The sequence below is a fragment of the Bos mutus genome, chromosome 10 (genome assembly GCF_027580195.1).
Source record: "Bos mutus isolate GX-2022 chromosome 10, NWIPB_WYAK_1.1, whole genome shotgun sequence".
NCBI classification, from domain to species: Eukaryota; Metazoa; Chordata; class Mammalia; order Artiodactyla; family Bovidae; genus Bos; species Bos mutus.
The window spans coordinates 32,268,520-32,278,213 of NC_091626.1; the positions used below are offsets into that span (position 1 = coordinate 32,268,520).

The window sequence follows — 9,694 nt, forward strand, 5'->3', positions numbered from 1 at the left end:
AACTGTTGCTTCCTGACCTGCCTATAGATTTCTCAAGAGGCAGGTCAGGTGGTCTGGTATTCCCATCTCTTTCAGAATTTTCCACAGTTTATTGTGATCCACACAGTCAAAGGCTTTGGCATAGTCAATAAAGCAGAAATAGATGTTTTTCTGGAATACTCTTGCTTTTTCGATGATCCAGTGAATGTTGCCAATTTGATCTCTGGTTCCTCTGCCTTTTCTAAAACCAGCTTGAACATCTGGAAGTTCACAGTTCACCTAAGTGAAGAAAGTGAAGTGAATGAGGGTTGCTCAGTCATATCTGGCTTTTTGCAACCCCATAGACTATACAGTCCATGGAATTCTCTAGGCCAGAATACTGGAGTGGGCAGCCTTTCCCTTCTCCAGGGGATCTACCCAACCCAGAGATCGAACCCAGCTCTCCTGCATTGTAGGCGGATTCTTTACCAGCTGAGCCACAAGGGAAGCCCTAAATGAAGAAAAGCAGCTATAAATCCTTAAAGCGATGCTTCTATCTTCATCAAAAAGCCTTCCCTTTTGTGTATCTTATGCTTTTTGATTGTATATGTATTTGATATTTGCTATGAGAGCACTTATATATAATTCTTAATGTACTTATAAGGATGATTATAGGAAAAGGAACTCAAAGGAATGACTCTCTAATAATGGAATTTAGGCACTGTTGTTCCTAGATATGGTGGGTGTTGGGTGCTGGGGCCTTTGATGATATCCCTTAATAAGGACTGTGTAGATTATTGTTTCTCTACTTTTTTCCTTGCATCTGCAAAGACAGTGTCAGATATATCACACTTAAAAAAATCAACAGAGTATTCTTTAGAGCATTTTTAGGTTTACAGAAAATAACTCTATACACTAGTTTCTCCTATTATTAATGTCTTTTTTTTAGTGTGATATATTTGTTACATTTGATGAGTCAGTTTTGATGCATTGTTATTAACTAAAGTTCTTTGTATTGTCTTGACAAATAATGATATGTAATCACCATTCTTGTATCATACAGAACAGTTTTACTGCCCTAAAAATGTACTGTTTTCCATCTGTTCATGCCTTCATTACCCTCAAACCTCTGGCAACCAGTGATCTTTTTACCATCTCCATAATATTGCATTTTCCAGAATGTCCTATATTTGGAATAATATGGCAGTAGCTTTTTCAGACTATGCTCATTCACTTAGCATTTAAGCTTAGCATTCACAATATGCACTTAAGCTTACACCAAGTCTTTTCATAGCTTGATAGTGCATTGCTTTTTATCACTGAATAATATTCTGTTGTACAGATACACTGGTTAGGTTACTCATTCACCTGTTGGTGAATCTTGGTTGCTTCCAATTTTTGGCACTTATGAATAAGCTACTATAAACATTTGTGGGCAGGTTTTTGTATGGACATAAATTTTCAACTCATTTGGGTAAATGCCGATGAGTACTATTGCTTGATTATATAAAAAGAATATTTTCAGTTTTTAAAGAAACTGTTAAAATGTTTTCCAAAGTGGCTGTTCCATTTTGCATTCCCACTAACAATGAATGAGAAATCCTATTTCTCAGTATCCTCACCAGCATTTGGTGTTCTCAGTGTTTTGGATTTCATTCATTCTAACAGTTGTATAGTGGTATTGCATTATTTTAATTGAAATCGCCTAAGGATATATATGCAGAGTACATAATGAGAAATGCTGGACTGGATGAAGCACAAGCTGGAATCAAGATTGCCAGGAGAAATATCAATAACCTCAGATATCCAGATGACACCACCCTTATGGCAGAAAGTGAAGAAGAACTAAAGAGCCTCTTGATGAAAGTGAAAGAGGAGAGTGAAAAAGTTGGCTTAAAATTCAACATTCAGAAAACTAAGAGAAAACTAAGATCATGGCATCTGGTCCTATCACTTCATGACAAATAGATGGGGAAACAATGGAAACAGTGACAGACTTTGTTTTTTTGGGCTCCAAAATCACTGCAGATGGTTACTGCAGCCATGAAGTTAAAAGACGTTTGCTCCTTGGAAGAAAAGTTATGACCAACCTAGATAGCGTATTAAAAAGCAGAGACATTACTTTGCCAACAAAGGTCCCTCTAGTCAAAGCTATGGTTTTTCCAGTAGTCATGTGTGGATGTGAGAGTTGGACTATAAGGAAAGCTGAGTGCCAAAGTATTGATGCTTTTGAACTGTGGTGTTGGAGAAGACTCTTGAGAGTCCCTTGGACTACAAGGAGATGAAACCAGTAAATCCTAAAGGAAATAAGTCCTGAATATTCGTTGGAAAGACTGATGCTGAAGCTGAAACTCCAATACTTTGGCCACCTGATGTGAAGAACTGACTCATTGGAAAAGACCCTGATGCTGGGAAGGATTGAAGGCGGGAGGAGAAGGGGACAACAGAAGGTGAGATGGTTGGATGGCATCACCGACTTGATGGACATCAATTTAAGTAAGCTCTGGGAGTTGGTGATGGACAGGGAAGCCTGGTGTGCTACAGTCCATTGAGTCTCAGAGTTGGACACGGCTGAGCGACTGAACTTACTGAACTGAACTGAAGGATATATGAGGTAAGTATATTTGTGTTTGCTTCTTTGCCATCTGTATATCTTCTTTGGTGAGATTCTCCTCAGAAACTTTGCTCATTTTAAAGTTGTTCCTTATTGTTGAGTTTTAAGATTTCTTTGTATATTTTAGATAACAATCTTTTATCAGATATGTATTTTTGCAAAGATTATCTCCCAGTTTGTGGCTTATCTTTTCATTTTCTCACTAGTGTCTTTCACAAAGCAGAAGTTTGTTTAATTAATACTTTTTTTAGATGAGTTTAAGGTTCACAGCAAAACTGAGGGGAAGATAAAGGTATTTCCTACATACCACCTGCCCCACACATGCATAGCTTCTTCCATTATCAACATTCCTTATCAGAGTGTTACATTTATTATAATTGATGAATCTACACTGATACACCATAATCATCCAAAGCCCATAGTCTACATTATAGTTTACCCTTGGTGTTGTACATAAAGTAGAAGTTTCTGGTTTTGAAATCCAACTTACTAATTTTTTCTTTCATGAATTATACTTTTGGTGTTGTATCTAAAAAGTCATTTCCAAGCTTAAGATAACCTGTATTTTTTCCCATGTTTTCTTCTAGGAGTTTTAGAGTTCATGTTTTATGTTTAGATCTGTGATCCATTTTGATTTATTAATAATTTTTGTGAAAAGTGAAAGTCCTATGTCTAGATTTATCTACTTATTTTTGCATGTTGATATGCAGTTGTTTCACATTATTTTTGAAAAGATTATCCTCTCTCCATTGAATTGCCTTAGTTCTTTTGTCAAAGATCAATTGACTCTTTTTACATGGGTCTATTCTTGGCCTCTAGTATGTCCATTTTTTCACCCCTACTACATTGTCTTGATTACTTTAGCTTTATAGTAAATCTTGAGGTTGGTTATTATTAGTCCTCAAACTTTTTTCTTCTCCTTTTTTGCCTTCTGATATTAACTTCAGAGTCAGTTTGATGATATCCACAAAAATAACTTGCTGGAATTTTGATTGGGATTGTATTAAATTTACAGATTAAGTTAGAAAGAATCGACATTTAATAATATTGAGTGGGTCTTTTTATACATGAACATTGAATATCTCTCCATTTATTTAGATCTTTGGTTTCTTTCATACAAAGATTTCATTTTCTTCATGATGACCTTGTACATGTTTTGGTAGAGTTATACCTATGTATTTTACTTTGGTTCGTGATAATTTAAATAGCATTGGGCTTTTAATTTCAATTTCCAGTTATTTATTACTGGCATATAGGAAAGCAATTGATTTTTGTAATGTTAATCTTGTATCCTTTGACCTTGCTATAATCTCTTACTAATTCCATGGTGTTTGATGTAGATTTGTTGATATTCTCATACAGACAATAATATATTTCTAATCTGTATTCATTTTATTTCATTTTCTTGTCCTACTGAACTGGCTAGATCTTCAAGTACTGTATTGAATGAGAATGATGAGCACAGATATCCTCTTCCCAATCTTAGAGGGAAAGAATTCAGTTTTTCAATATTAAATGTAATGTTAGATATATATTTTTGGTAGATACTTTTTATCAGGTTAGGGAATTTCACTCGTATTTTTCTGAGTTTTTATCATGAATGAGCTTTGAATATTGTCAAATATGTTTTCTGTGCTGTTGATATGATAACATGATTTTTCTTTTCTAGCATGTTGATATGGTAACTATACTGATGTTTGAATGTTGAACCAGTCTTGTACCCTTAGAATAAACTCTACTTGGTCATGGTATATAATTCTTTATATATTGCTAAGTTTGATTTGCTAATAGTTTGCTAAGAATTTTTGTGTTTATTCATGCTGTATATTGGTCTGTATTAGGTTGGTGCAAACCTAATTAGGTAATTGCAGTTTTGAACTGTGAATTTTAAATCATTATAATTCAATTCAAACACATAGTTATTAATCAAAATAGGAACCATTACAATCAACACATTTTAGCCAGCAAGAAATAAGTTTGTTTATTCCTATAACATAAACATCCATGCTTCAGGATTCATCGAACACTTAGAAAGCATTTTCTGCTTCCTGCTGGTTGTGGAAACATTTTCCCTGCAAACAGTTGTTGAGAAGTGGTAGTCAGTTGGCAAGAGGTCAGGTGAATATGGTGGAGAAGGCAAAACTTCACGGCCCAATTTGTTCAACTTTTGAAGCACTGGTTGTACGATGTGTGGTTGGGCATTGTCATGGAGAAGAGTTGGGCTCATTCTGTTGACAAATGCCGGCTGCAGGCGTTGTGGTTTGCAGTGCATCTCATCGGTTTTTGAGCATGGTTCTCAGGTATAATGGTTTCACTGGGATTCAGAAAGCTGTAGTGGATCGGATGGGCAGCAGACCACCAAGCAGTGACCATGGCATTTTTTTGGTGCAAGTTTGACTTTGGGAAGTGCTTTGGAGCCTCCTCTCTGTCCAACCACTGTCACTGGTTGTTGTATAAAGTCCTCTTTTCATCGCACATCATAATCTGATTGAGAAATGGTTCGTTGTTGTTGCATAGAAAAAGAGAAGATGACATTTCAAAATGACAATTTTTTTGATTTATGGTCAGCTCATGAGGCACCCACTTACTACCTTTCCAATTTGCTTCAAATGCTGAATGACGTAGAATGGTTGACACTGAGTTCTTTGGCAACTTCTCTTTGGTAGTTGTAAAGAGGATCAGCTTCGATGATCCTCTCAGTTGATCACTGTCAGCTTCCAGTGGCCAGCCACTGCATTCTTCATCTTCAAGGCTTTCGTCTCCTTTGCAAAACTTCTTGAACCACCAAGTTTGGTTCACTGTATGTTGGTTAGCAGTTCCTGGTCCACATGTATTGTTGATATTGCAGGTTGTTTCTGCTGCTTTACAACCCATTTTGAACTCAAATAAGAAAATCATTTGAATTTGCTGTTTCTTTAACATCATTTCCATAGTCTAAAATACATATAAATAAGTAGCAAGTAATGTCATTAGCAAAAAGACATAAAGCGAGAAATGTGCATTAAAATAATGTATAAGATAAGCACATTTATTTACGAACCACGTTTATTTATGTATTCTAATACCTACTGGCAAAGTTCAACAATGCAAAACCACAATTACTTCTTTACCAATCTAATAGTTTTCTTCTTTTCTATTGTCTTTGTCTTGTTTTGGTGTCAGGATTATACTAGCTTCATAAAATGAATTGAGTCAAATAAATCGTGTGTTGTACACTTAAAACAATGGCATGTGAAAATTTCATCTCAAATCTTTTAATAAGATGGAAAAATACTTTAAAAATGAATTGGGAAATAGTCTTTTCTTTTCCATTTTTTGGAAGATATTGTGTAGAATTGATGTTAAGTCTCTGTAATGTTTGGTAGAATTCTCCAGTTAAGTCATCTGAACCTGAAGGGGTTTTTGGAGAGGAGTGTTTAAATTATGAATTCAATTTCACTAATATTTATAGGGCAATTATATTATCGATTTAATATTTGATGAGTTGTGGTGGGTTTTGTTTTGCAAAGAATCAGTCCAGTTCATCTAAGTTTACACATTACTTTACACATGGACATCAAATTGATTACATTCTTTGTAGCTGAAGATGGAGAAGCTGTATACAGTCAGCAAAAACAAAACCTGGAGCTGACTGTGGCCCAGATCATCAGCTTCTCATAGCAAAATGCAGGCTAGCCAGGTACAACTTAAATCAAATGCCCTATGAATATGCAGTGGAGGTAATGAACAGATTCAAGGGATTCAAACTTGTAAACAGTGTGCCTGAAGAACTATGAATGGAGGTCTGTAATATTGTACAGGAGGCAGTGAACAAAACCATCCAAAGAAAAAGAAAAGCAAGAAGGCAAAGTGGTTATCTGAGGAGGCCTTACAAATAACTAAAGAAAGAAGAGAAGCAATAAGCAAGGGAGAAAGGGAAAGGTATATCCAACTAAATGCAGATTTCCAAAGAACAGCATGGAGCAACAAGAAGGCCTTCTTCAATGAACAGTGCATAAAACTAGAAGAAAACAACAGAAGGGGAAAGAGGAGAGATCTCTTCAGGAAAACTGGAGATACCAAGGGAACATTTTGCCCAAAGATGGACACAATAAAGGACAGAAACAGTAGAGACCTAGTAGATGCTGAATAGATCAAGAAGAGATGTAAAGAATATACAGAAGAACTGTACAAAAAAGATTAATGAACCAGATTACTATGATGATGTGATCAGCCACCCAGAGCCAGACATTCTGGAGAGCAAAGTCAAGTGGGCCCTAGGAAGCAGTGCTGTTAATAAAGCTAGTGGATGTGACAGAAGTCCAGTAGAGCTATTCAAAACCCTAAAGGATGATGCCATCAAGGTGTTGCATTCAATATGTCAGCAAATCTGAAAGACCTAGCAGTAGCCACAGGACTGGAAAAGGTCAATCCTCATCCCAATTCCCAACAAGAGTAGTACTAAAGAATGTGCTAATCATTGGACAGTTGCACTCATCTCTCATGCTAGTAGGGTCATGCTTAAAATCTTCAGCGTTATGTGAACCAAGAATTTCCAGATGTCCAAGCTGGGTTTAGAAAAGGAAGAGGAACCAGAGATCAAATTGCCAACATTTGCTGGATCATAAAGAAAGCCAGGGAATCTCAGAAAGACATCTACCTCTGTTTCATCAACTATGCCAAAGCCTTTGAGTGTGTGGATCATAATAAACTGTGGAAAGCTCTTAAAGAGATGGGAATATCAGAACATCTTACTGTCTCCTGAAAAACCTGTATGCAGATGAAGAAACAAGAGTTAGAACTCTGTATGGAACAACTGACCGGTTCAAGATTGGTAAAGGAGTACGACAGGGCTGTCTGCTGTCACCCAGTTTGTTTAATCTATATGCTGAGCACATCATGAGAAATGCCAGCCTGAAACATCAACAACCTCAGATATGCAGATGATACCACTCTAATGGCAGAAAGTGAACAGGAACTAAAGAGCCTCTTGATGAAGGTGAAGAAGGAGAGTGAAAGAGATGGCTTAAAACTGAATATTAAAAACAACTAGGATCATGGCATCCAGCCCCATTACTTCATGGCAAATAGAAGGGGAAAGGTGGAAGTAGTGACAGATTTCCTCTTCTTGGGCTCTAAAATCACTGCAAATGGTGACTGTAGCCATGAAATCAGAAGACATTTGCTTCTTGGCAGGAAAGCATGACAAACCTAGACAGTGTGTTGATTACTCTGCCAACAAAGGTCTGTATATACAGTCAAGGCTATGGTCTTCCAACTGGTCATGTATGGTTGTGAGAGCTGGACCATAAAGAAGGCAGAGTGCTGAAGAATTTGATGCCTTCAAATTGTGGTGCTAGAGAAGAGTCCTGAGAGTTCCTTGGACAGCATGGAGATCAAACCAGTCAATCTTAAGGGAGATCAACCCTGAATACTTTTTGGAAGGACTGATGCTGAAACTCCACTATTTTGGTCATCTGATGTAAACAGATGACTCATTGGAAAAGTCCCTGATGCTGACAAAGACTGAGAGCAGAAGGAGAAGAGGGCATCAGAGGATGAGATGGCTGGGTGGCATCACTGAAGCAGTGGACATGAACTTGGGCAAACTTTGGGAGATGGTGAGGGTCAGGGAGGCCTGGCGTGCTGCAGTCCATGGGGTCGCAAAGAGTCAGATACGACTGGGCAATTGAATAACAACAAGAATTCTCCAGTTAAGTCATCTGGATCTAGAAGGTGTTTTTTTGGGGGGGATGTTTAAATTATTAATTCAATTTTCCTAATACTTATAGGGCCATTGTATTATCTATTTAGTATTTGATGAGTTGTGGGTTTTGTTATTCAAAGCACTGGTCCATTTCACCTAAGTTTTCAACTTTATATGTGTGGAGTTGTTTATGGTATGAATGTTTGCTGTTGCTGCTTAGTCACTTCAGTTGTGTCCGACTCTGTGCAACCCCATAGATGGCAGCCCATCAGGCTCCCCTGTCCCTGGGATTCTCCAGGCAAGAACACTGGAGTGGGTTGCCATTTCCTTCTCCAATGCATGAAACTGAAAAGTGAAAGTGAAGTCGCTGAGTTGTGTCCGACCCTCAGCGACCCCATGGACTGCAGCCTACCAGGCTCCTCTGTCCGTAGGATTTCCAGGCAAGAGTACTGGAGTGGGGTGCCATTGCCTCCTCCGATGAATGTTTGCATCCACCCCCAAATCATATGTTGAAATCCTAATGCCAAATGTGATGGTACTGGGAGGTGGGGGCTTTGATAGGCGATTAGGTCATGAGGTAAGAACACCCATGAATTGGATTAGTGCCCTTATAAAAGATTCCAGAGAGATACCTCATCTCCTTCCATTGTATATGGATCCAACCTAGTCTCCAGAACTGTGAGAAATAAAATTATGTTGCTACCCAGAGTGTGGTGTTTTGTTATATCAACTCAAATGAACTAAGAAAGTAATATTCCCTTGTTGTTTTTCTGATGTGGGCATTTCTGGGCAGCTGACTCCTGTTCTAATTCTGGGATATATGAGATATAAAAGAAAACCCAGGCAACTAACCATGCTGTTCCTCAGGGCCCAGCATGGTCTGTTTTATTCTCTCCATCTATTAGAGTCTCCTTATGGTTTGTTTTATATACAATGTCCAGAGTTTTAGTTTTATTTAAGTAGCAGGAAGAATAGGAAAAAGTGTATCTACCCTACTTTCCCAAAGTGCAAGTCTCCATCTTAAGTTTTTGATATTATTGTGTGGTTTGTCTTGCTAAGGTATTGTGGCCAAATCATTTTTGACAAGATAAAGTGTTACCATTACTATAAGATCATTGTTGTCCATTTGGCAAATCTTAATTACATTCAGTGGCCTGAGATGCTTGGTGAATATGACTTTTGAATGTGTGGAAATGTTTTAAGTATTGACTTAGAGCAAACTATTTATATAATAGCAAAAGTTTGCCCTAATTTCATTTTTGAGTAGATATTTGTACATAAAACTTTATTTAACAAACAAAATATGATCATTTAATTCCTCAAAGGCAGTTTACAGGCATATCTGCTTTTGGTTAATTATAGATGTCTCAACCCTATATTTGATTTCACAGATAAATGAATAAGTAGAAGCAAAACACTGCGAACAATTGAGTATA

General features: G+C 37.2%; 1 pseudogene; it reads right to left on the reverse strand.

The window, feature by feature from the left end:
• Nucleotides 1-4,494: 4,494 nt before the first annotated feature.
• On the reverse strand, nucleotides 4,495-5,503 carry LOC138989505 (histone-lysine N-methyltransferase SETMAR-like; annotated as a pseudogene).
• Nucleotides 5,504-9,694: the final 4,191 nt, after the last annotated feature.